The sequence below is a fragment of the Sturnira hondurensis genome, unplaced genomic scaffold (assembly GCF_014824575.4).
Source record: "Sturnira hondurensis isolate 20B ecotype Veracruz unplaced genomic scaffold, ASM1482457v3 Scaffold0004474, whole genome shotgun sequence".
Classification (NCBI taxonomy): Eukaryota; Metazoa; Chordata; class Mammalia; order Chiroptera; family Phyllostomidae; genus Sturnira; species Sturnira hondurensis.
Window position 1 is genome coordinate 7610901 of NW_028077105.1, and position 8669 is coordinate 7619569.

The 8669-nt window shown below is 42.5% G+C and overlaps 1 protein-coding gene across 17 annotated transcripts in view; it reads left to right on the plus strand.

The window, feature by feature from the left end:
- Positions 1–4990, plus strand: part of EPB41L2 (erythrocyte membrane protein band 4.1 like 2) — a 202585-nt gene extending 197595 nt beyond the window's left edge. For all 17 annotated transcript variants that reach the window (XM_037045741.1, XM_037045743.1, XM_037045742.1 and 14 more), the window contains one exon: positions 3928–4990. The gene's annotated coding sequence lies outside the window, so the exon portion shown is untranslated. The remainder of the gene's footprint in view (positions 1–3927) is intronic.
- The last annotated feature ends 3679 nt before the right edge of the window (positions 4991–8669 follow it).

Below are 8669 nucleotides of genomic sequence, written 5' to 3' on the forward strand. Positions count from 1 at the left end.
GTGAAAGTGTCAACACCCTGAAAAGGATGATGTCTTAGCATGATTATGAAGTAGCTTTGGCGTCATGATTGCCAGAAACAGTCTTGGCCACTTCCAAGGATGACTGACTGCACTTTGAGGACTTTGTGGGTCTTAATTATTAGTGGTAACACCACCATTGTAAGAATTGTCTATTTCCTGGATTGACCAGATAGAAATTTATCATACTTGCATTTGTGGTTCTGGGATTTTTACAGTTTTACAATGGAAATTCTGTTTCAAAATTGAAACCATATATGCAGATTGAAAACCAAGAAAGAGCCCTGGCTGGTGTAGCTCAGTGGATTGAGTGCGGGCCTATGAACCACATGATCGAGGTTCGATTCCCAGTCAGGGCACATTCCTGGGTTGCAGGCCAGTTCCCGGTTCCCAGCAGGGGGCAAATGAGAGGCAACCATACATTGATATTTCTCTCTCTCTCTCTCTCTCCTTCCCTACCCTCTAATATAAATAAATAAAATCTTAAAAAAAAAAAAGAAAAGAAAACCAAGAAAGAATAAAATAAAAGGTTAGCATTAGAGATACCTGAAATTCATTAACTATTTAAAACTGAACTTACATTTAAGTGCATGGGCCTGGTTTTTATTTAAGAATTAGTTGCATTGTGCCTTACCTAAATATCTTATTTGTAGTTTTGTAATGTTTGCTTATGTTGCAGTCCTTAGTAATTGAATCTTTGTTAATCTGAAGAAATGCTCTATTTTCTTGTATTGTTTTAATTATTTTGTGTAAAAACCACAGTCTGACATTTTTTACTGCGACTCTCCTGTGGGAATCTTTACTGCTAAAAAGCAGTGAAATGTTTCCAATGGTTTGTGTTAAATGCTTTCTTAAAAGGGCACCTTTGCAACTTACTGAGTCAATTGCTAGAGTAGAGCACACTCATGACTGAGACCACGATGTGGGCGGGCCCCTTTTCTCTGAAGACCCAGGTTGTGCTTTTCAGGTGAGGCACAGAGCTTCGGTGCTTGAACTTGACTGGCTCCCCATTGCTCATTATGGCACCCTGAGAAAGAGAACTATGAGAACACTCTGGGCCCATAGTAAGGCCATAAAGCAAAGCAGGTAACGGGCATGTGTCCTTGAAGAGTTTGAACATAGGATGAGACCTGTGATTGGATGAAACAGCCTTTTACTCACACGTGTGTCAAACCTATTCTCACACTGGCCAGCAGAGGAGGACACAGTCTATGGAATGTCGCTGTAGCGGTTAGAAATGTTCACTGACATTGTATAGTCTAAGGTTGGGACACTGAAGCCTGAAAATGGTGCTTCAGGGTTTTGTTAGGCCAAACTTTTAACATACAGTGTGTGTATAATCATGTACTTAATAGCTATGATCTTATCCGAACTCCAGGTGTGAGTGTTACGATGTTGTCAAAAGTGGAAGCGAGTTGAGTTAATACCAGTAATTAATGCCTGTCAATGTATATGAAGATATTAAGATTTCTGTGAATGTGAGGTGGAATTTGGGCTTTAAAAAAAAGAATGAGTTCCCGAACCTGTACGGCTCGTGCATGAAGAGCGAGTGCCGGATTTTCACTGGGGTTGGGATACGTGATGAATCGTTTAGACCCAAAATGTAGTCTGTCGAGAATGGCCAGATATTTTTTCCCATAGGTACATGACAAAACACCGCAAATTAAGGTGGCTAGTGCTAAGGGCTTACAGGAACAAGTATAAAAGACACACGGGCAAAAACTAGGGGGGAGGGTAGAAATGGGAGGGAGGGGGGAGGGCTTGGGGGTGGGCTGGGGTGGGAGTAAAAGACAGAAAACCGTACTTGAACAACAATTAAAATTTTTAAAAAAGAGAAAGGGAAAAAACGATGGCTAGTGCTATTTCATCTTTATCTTTGCTCCTTCTCAGCTCAAAAGTTAGATACTTGCTAGTAGGGAATATGTTTTTATATGTGTCCAAGTGTAAAAAGCAGTAAAAAAGAAAGATAGGTGGATGTATAAATAAAAAAACTTCATAGGGTAAGTTACTCTTTGTTCATCTGGAACAATAGGGAACTGGCTGTTCTGAAACACTGAATATCTCATTAACTCAGAGTTATACTTGATTTACTGTTTTTTAGAGAACAAGGAAAAAATGCATTTAACATTAAAATTACAATAAGTGAAATTTTCTTTGATTCTGAAACCTTATTTGGAATACAAAGGACACATTATCACTTTAATACTTATTATCAGAAAGCGTTTATTTACTTCCCAGTGGTTTGTGAATAAGTGAAAGTAAATGATATTGGGCTGTATATGGATAACTATGTGTTTTTCTCAGAATGTATTTCAATCAGTGTTGAAGCTTTTTGACGTCAAGATCTTTCATTCAATTCCAACACACTCCTAGATTCCTGCTTGTCTGCTAATGACTTTTAAACAGGTTTAATTTTACCTTTATTTTACAAATTGAAATTTTAATTTTGGATGAAAACAGATTCAGTGAAATAAAGTGACAAGGAGCCCCAAGGCAATGGAGACTAGAATCCTAAACCTCGTCCAGCCTGTAGGCTTCCTGGCACCGTAATATCAGAGGTTCATTTTCTATAGCTTAAGCCAGACAAAGTGGCAGTTGTGTTCCGCAAACAATGTGTGTTTGCTAAGCAAAGAGCACAGAGCTAACAGGCAGTAAAGAAGAAGAATAGATCGCTAGGTAGTGTGACTGAAGGTCACAGATAACTTCCAAGTCCAGTTTGATTGGTAGTTTTGTCCATTCCCTCCTCACCACCCCCACATTTCTTTTCATAATTACCAACCTAGAAATAGAGGACTGTGTTTTCTCCATTGATTTTCGCCCCCTGCCGAGAATCAAGCAGAAGTACTAATGAGTAATGAAACAGCCTAGAGCAGACAACAGGGTGGGGGAAAATGAATTTGATTAATCAGTCTGTCCTGAATAATCAAGAGGTTATAATAATATCTGTGATAAATATAAATGGTGAGGAGGTTTCTTCATTAAAACAAGACTTAATTTGGGACCTGTGTGCCTTGGAAAGGACCTTAATTACCACTGTCTACCATCCTCTATACTCACCTACCTTTTGCCAGAACTTCCAATCCAGCTGAAATACAAAATGAAAGTTATCTTCTTAAACCCTTTCTCATTCAGAGACAACTCACGGCCTCCTCTTCTCCCGGGCTGGTCAGGCCCCACGTGAACCTGCCACCCCGCAGCCCTCTGACCTGTCAACGCTGCCTCTCACCCGTTCCTCTGGATCATTGCAGTAGATTGACTTTTGGTCTTTTTATTTAGCGTTCTTTCTGAATTCATTCTTCATCCATCAGATCAAGACCATACTTCTCATTCTGATGTTAAACGATATACTTCATATTTTACCTTGCCTTCAGTTACTCCGCATGCATGCCGTTACTCGGCTTCAGGAACGTCTGTTTCTTCGCCGTCCTGCCCCTCCCATTCATCCCGGCCCAGGCCTCTGTGCGCCTGTCTTCATGCCACGCTCGGCCCCGCTTCCAGGCCTCTGGCCTCGTTCTCTGCTCCTCACCTGGAGTGCCCTTTCTGCTCGTTTCACGGGAGTCAGCACTGACTTTGTTTTTCTTCCTCCCTTGACTCTACCTTTGAAACCTATTTGGTTTCTCTTTTTTTACTATGTGAATGGATCTCTGTCTTTATCATTTCCTCTGTTTTGGTTTCTTCTTACTTGCGAATTGTTTCTAGTGTGCTTGTCAGTCCTCAAGATGTGCTCCGTCTCAAGGGTGGAGCTGGGTCTCGTGTGCGTCTTCCGGTAAACACATTATTTTTTCAGTTCTACAGAACTAGTCAGTAACTGTTGTTTGGTTTGGAATTTGATGAATGTTACTTACATTTTTCTTTCAAGCCTCTGACTTTGGAATATTTAATTAAGCCTTGTCTCTTTTTTCCTTGTAGAAAGTCATTTATCAAACCACATTCGGCTTTGTGAACCTGAAGAGTTTTGACCATTTCAGATCAAACCACACCACTACTCCAGCGAATTCCACTACGACTGGTGACGACGACCAGAAGCCTGAAGAATTGAAATGCCAGCACCACACCTTACCTTATTACAGCTCTGGTCTGCACCGTTCCCTCGCATTTTAATACATCCTTTTGTTTTATAACCACTTCTAAATATGGCTTGGTTCTTTTCCTTTTCTTTTTTTTTTAAATTAGAGTTTTGTTTTCTCTCCTGTTTACTTTGTGTACAACTACCTGCTCTTTATGACTCGTTTTTGATCCAATGATAGTGAACAAAGCCAGCCCCAGCTGGCGAGGTGCTGTTCGCTTGAACAGGTGCTGTTGTGCGGAAAGGAAACTCGGTGACTGATTAGGTAGTGGCTCTCCTTCTTCCAGCTTCTTCCCGCTGAGTTCCCGCTGAACTCCCGTACATATTGACAGTTTTCAGATCGCAGTAAATATACTGTACGAGAAAATATTAATACAGATTAAAAGCATTTCTTACATCTCGACAATTTTCTAATGTTTGAGCAATTCCCTGGGGATATTTTTTATATTGCACCCTTTTTGACTTTCCAGTCCTGCGACTTTTTACTGCTGGTAGAAAGTCGGAGACTCTCCAGACTGGAGAATTAGGAGGAAGCCCGCTGACCGCCCACTGTGCTCAGAGGCCCGTCGCCCCACAGGGCCAGCGCTTCCCAGACGCGTGCTCTTCGCTCTTCGGCAGCATTCCAGGGCCAGGAGGGGGACAGAGAAGGCGATGTCTTCCCTTCTACTAAAATATTCAGGCAGCTTAAACCTTAGTGCTTTCTTCTGTAACACACCCTTATTCCAATACTTCCCACTGTCGGAACGTTTGGGTAGGACACTTGCTCTGTATTAAACCTCCTTGTCTCCGCGTAAGACTGACCTTTTGTCACTGGGCAGGTCTGTGTCTGTCGGAGAGTTTGACGGTCCTCGCAGGTTTGAGGACACTGCGGGGGTTGGGGGGAGTAGGTGGGGGATGTGGCGGTGTTCTGACACTTAAAGCGAGACCAGTTGAAGCTGACACCGGAGACCTGATAGGGACGTATTAACGGTATTGAACATGTTGTCCTTTGCTTTTGACCCTATGTATAGTTATGACGCCAGATTAGATTATAGCAGCTTCAAGTTGTATTAAATGATATTTTGCTTTCTGTAATACTGTTATAAAATAAAGTCGGTTTATTCTCTAACCTTGTCATTTCTCTTTTTATAAGGGTTTAAAAAATAAATTTAGGTGATATTTTCAGTGAGAAGTCCTATTATCTTGTGGGATGTAGCACTCTGAAAATCTGTCATTCAGATCTTTGATAATTTGATGCTGCTGTGAACACCACCGATTTCACACAGCCGGGGCAGTGCTGGAAGTCCGTAAATCTAGTGTCTGGAGTGGCAGACTCCTCCAGCTTTGCTTCATAGGCACCCACAGCTGTTACCAATCCTCCAAGGGATGATCTCACTTGGTTGTTTTGTTTTTTTTTGGGGGGGGGCTGTATTTTTTTGTTTGGATTTAGGAAATACTTAGCTGTATCACCTGAAGCCTGCTTCTCTGTTTCACATTTTGCTTTGCTTTCCCGGGGGCCTTATGGTGTTAGGCAGAATGGGCTGTGCCGAGGGCTGTGTCTGGCTAATCGGGATGGTGCATTGTGACGCTTTCGCCACCAGATTAAGTGCTGACTTTTCCTTTAAACATTAAAACCATTACACAGCAAATGACCAATGGGAACATTCCATTGAAAATGTTCTGGAGAATTCCTGCCCCGTGTCATTTAAACTGAGGTGTTAGATACAGTGCGTGTGACTGCTGCCTTTGGGATCTGTGTCCACTGACTTCTCTCTCACCTTTGAAGGATCTTTCTCTCGCTCTCTAGAACAGTTACAAAACTCCTCCTCTCTGAAGAAGCCTAGTTCAGCAAGCCAGGACTTAGAAATAGTATAGAACCAAGTGTGGTTCTGTAAATATATTTTTCATCAGAAAGCTTATGTATATAACATTCATTTTTAAAGCCAAGGTTGATCTTGTGGGAGTTTTTGAGAACATATCCTCCCATGCTTCTAAAGACAATGGCAGTGATAGGAGGTGTGCCCACAGCAGTGCCTGTGGGCAAGGAGATGCAGTGTTCGCTTAGGGCTCAGCCTGATTCAGCTCAGACAGCAAGGGCGGGGGTCCCAGTGACCTCAGAACACCTGTGGGGGACAATGTTGATAGCATCACCTATTATTAGAGCAGCAGGGTTGGCTTTGATATATTTTGCATTTCTAACAAAATATTTCTCAGGATGTTACAATCTTTATAAACCAGACTTTCCAAACCCTGAATAATAGAATGAGAAAGGAGGTGAAGGTCACTGAGGCGCGACGTCAGGTGCTAGCTGTGTATCGTCCATCAAAAGCAACAGTTTGGAGGTGATGCGCAATGATCCCCTTCAGCTGCATGGGGTTTTACAAGTGCGTGTTGTTTTACATGATTCTCATGGCAATCCTGTGTGGAGCGCAGCAAATGGCAATGAATTTTCCACCATCACTCCAAAAGTGCCCCCAACAAAGTGGTAGTCATTCTGAGTAATAATATTGTGCATGAGTTAATCCACCAAGGGCAAAGTCACGGGAGAGAATCACCATCTGAGCTGTTCTTCTGAGGCCTTTCCATGACAGAATTCTGCACTGTTAGGAGGTTACTGGGGAAGCCTGTTAGGGAGGACTGACCTTGCTGAGCCCTGCAGTGTCAAGGCTGGAGGCAGCTAGGGAGGCTGGTGTGAGAGCCAAACCTTTTCTTGAGACTCTGGCTGCAGACATCCTAACCAGAGACTCCTGAATGGATTTCGAGGGGCTAAGCTTTTCCAAAATTATGATTATATGCATTTTTCCTAGAGGTAAAAGATGATTTCTGGCTTTTTTCAAAAGTATGTATTAATTAAAGGTTAAGAACCTTTGCTCATCATCTGGGTCTGGAATGTGGATTTGCAATGTATAAAAAGTAGACAGTGTTTTAAAATTCCCCATCTGGGGGTGATTCAGGTGTCTTGGATACAATTTTTTTGTTTACTTTCTATCACTCATTTGCCTGTGTGCATGCCACTGTACAAACTCTGATACCCTCAGAGGTCTCTTCTTAGTGCCACGCGGACTATAAAATCAGAAAGCAAGGATTGGGAGGGCATTTGGTTCTGAAAACAAACCATAAAATTGAACTGGTTTCTGAGACACAGTTTTGTGAGAGAACTCAAAATTTCAAGAACTCAAAATTTCATCCTTGGCGTACAGCAGTGTTTATCTGTTCTCGATTTTCCAATTGCTACTCAGTGCTATCTAGACCCTAGTAGAGTCTGTTCCCTGGTTAGATTAATTCTAAGTCTTTACTTTTACTTTTTAAGGATTTTATCTATTTATCTTTCTAGAGAGGAAGGGAGGGAGAAAGAGAGGGAGAGAAATGGCAATGTGGGTTGCCTCTCCTGTGCCCGCTATTATGGACCTGGCCCGCAACCTAGGCATGTGCCCTGACTGGGATTCGAACCAGTGACCCCTTGCTTTGCAGGCTGGTACTCAATCCACTGAGCCACACCAGCCAGGGCCCATTTTTATTTTTTTTAAAGGGTTACACATAATATTTCAGGGAACATAATGTGTGCCCTTCCTCATTTTTTTTACCTGCTTGTACAGATCAGGATGTGAAGGCGAGGTCGTGGGTTTGCAGTTTCCTGGGATCAGATTTCCAAATTGCTAACGCTCTTAATGGGAGAGATGGGAAGATGATATTTGTAACTTTCGGTTAGCTCTGTTTCAAAAAATTCTTCAGTAAATTTTCATTGACTAAAGGACAACATAACAAAATGTGTTTTATTGAAAGTCTCACATTAGAAATAAGGTTAGGAACTGTTGGGAAGTACGATTAGGAAATGAAAGGCCATTTAGGGTTGTGAGAGCATTTTTGGCCCCTGGTTAAAATGAAGGGTAATGTAAGATAAGGTAGGAAGACTGTTGGCCTGGTGGAGGTGGCGGCCGCGATGACGATCCAAAGCAGTCCAAGCTGGACCCCGTTGTTCATTAACTGGACTGTGGGCGCTGAAGAGTGAAGGCCATGCAGCCACTTGGCTGTGCGCTGGCAAATTGAGTAGCAGCGCCTGCAAGCAGATTGTGGTGAAACCCTTGGACTTGGTCGCTCCATGGGGCAACTAACGTGCTTCTGTTCCTGTCTACAAAGAAAAACATTCACAGCCCTATTCATGATTTCACTGGAAATTTCTCCCATTCCATTCAACAGCAGCAAAAGAGATAGGTCTTACTTTAAGTTAGTTGGTTATGCTTATCACCGATAACATGGGTGTTTAGATCTCGTGTATTTCCACCACAGCAGGAAAGGCCGAGATGGTATCCATGAAGCCAAAAGTCAGGCTTCCGCAGTGCTCGTCTCCAGAAGGTGAACAAATGCTAGTGACCGAACCGTGGGTTTGGCTGGCAGCTGGAAATACGATGCATCCTTTCACACCTTCTGTTCCAAAGAACATTTTTACACTAGCTGATTTCCACCAGAGGCTAAAAAGAGATCCCTCCCAGAACTGAAAGAATACTGTTCTTCCATATGGTACGAGTACTGCTATTCTAAATCACCCCAGTCTGCGAGCAGAGGCACACGTTTCATTGTGAGCAAAGGCACTAAAATGTAGGACTGG